Source organism: Aplysia californica, unplaced genomic scaffold, assembly GCF_000002075.1.
Source record: "Aplysia californica isolate F4 #8 unplaced genomic scaffold, AplCal3.0 scaffold00707, whole genome shotgun sequence".
Classification (NCBI taxonomy): Eukaryota; Metazoa; Mollusca; class Gastropoda; order Aplysiida; family Aplysiidae; genus Aplysia; species Aplysia californica.
In genome coordinates, this window is record NW_004797977.1 from 132,874 (window position 1) to 134,539 (window position 1,666).

The following is a 1,666-nucleotide window of genomic DNA, read 5'->3' on the forward strand; positions in this document are numbered from 1 at the left end:
TCTCTTCTGAAAAAATGCTTTTTGGGCTCAGTACATTTGAACAGCTTGTCGAGGAAAAAAAACGTGTTTCCTCCTATAGAACACTACGTTTTACTGAAAGAAAGAAAAAAACATATTATTATATTGCCCAACAAAGAGATACACTAAACTACAAACCATATTCAAATATCTTCTGAGTAAAAAAAAAGATATTTAATCACCTTGTCATGATTGCAATTTTCTTAACTCTTAGTATTCGACGCCCCAGCTCGGCTAGTTCACAGCACCCCTTGGTTGTTTAAGTACAGTCAGTACAAAATATCCACCAAATCCCTAGCCGAAAAAACGCGGGGAATCCATTTCTAACCGAATTGTAAGTTAATTGCTTTGATCATTCCTTTCTATTCGGTTTGGTGGTCATCTTATGAAAATAGGTTCAATACGAGTTAAGTTTTAGGGAAGTTTATGGTACTGATAAGAACTATGATGACAAAAGTGCCTGCTTACAAAGGTGGAATAGCCTTTACTAAGAGTTAAGATATAGCAAGAAATATGACATAAAGAGTTAAATTTGTGCGAGCACTCTAAGCAGCTCCTAGCAACTGTAAGCAGTTCTGAGCACTTTTAAGCAGTTTTGAGCAAGATAAGAACGCATGGTGCGTATGCATAAAATGTACAGTTCTTCGGTCCAGAGATCTTAATAGTTTACATCACAGGTACACATGGGAAGCAGAAATTTGAGCCGGTTTTTTTCTGTTGGTATCGATTATCTTGTAGAGTGTAAGATGAGTACAGAGTGTTATAATTCTTTGCCTGCATTAGATCTATTCTGTCCGCCAAATATCGAGACTGGCTTTTATAAAATTGTGTTTTCACTTATTTTTTCGGATGTCACAACTATTTATAGTCTCTTTTAAAACCACTGAAAACAGTCTTGGCATTTATTACACTCACTTTGTGAATTCTTTTGCATAGTCCTTTGATTCTCCAAGTGAACACAATCTATACATTTAGTCAAACCTAATTGGCTTATTCGATACCATTATCACCGTTCACCTTTGATCATCACCACCATTGCCTGTCCCACCCTAGACAAGATAAAAGGCCACGAACACACTCTTCCAACCTTTCATTCCACTCACACACGTTCAACTTTTCCGTATCCTGAGCTACTTCTTTTACATTTCTATTTCATGTATTCCTACACTTCATCGATACCAGCAAAAAAAATTCCAGAACAAATTTCCGAACCCGGTAAAAGAGGGTATATTCGGCCAGTCAGTCAGACAGACGGCTAGGTGATGACGTCACACTTTTAGTTCTTGGCGCCGGAGTCTCCAGAGCTGTTCCCTGCTTGCTGTCGTAAACGGGCATACTCGCGCAGTCTGAAAAGGTGAAACAGTATAGGTTTAACGCCTCTATAAACACTATTAGGTTATTTTAAGAGGTAGGACCTCCTAGTTTAACGTCCATCTCCGAAAAAAACCAGGCTAATGGGAAATGCGTGTAAAGTGCTTTTCACAAGGACACAACGTCCGACCGAGCTGAGGCTCGAACCCCCGAACCCGCAATCTCACTATCATGAGTCTGGTAGCCTAACCACTAAGCTATTGATGCCTGGTCTGCATTTGTACGAAGATATGGGAAAAGGGAGGGAGGGTGAGTGGGGATATGTGAGAATGGAGTG

General features: G+C 39.6%; 1 long non-coding RNA gene across 1 annotated transcript in view; it reads right to left on the bottom strand.

The window, feature by feature from the left end:
• The window catches only part of LOC118478589, a 25,837-nt gene extending 24,403 nt beyond the window's left edge, over nucleotides 1-1,434 (bottom strand). Inside the window, exon 1 of the long non-coding RNA XR_004859158.1 lies at nucleotides 143-1,434. This is a non-coding gene — a long non-coding RNA (uncharacterized LOC118478589). The remainder of the gene's footprint in view (nucleotides 1-142) is intronic.
• Between the last annotated feature and the right edge of the window lie 232 nt (nucleotides 1,435-1,666).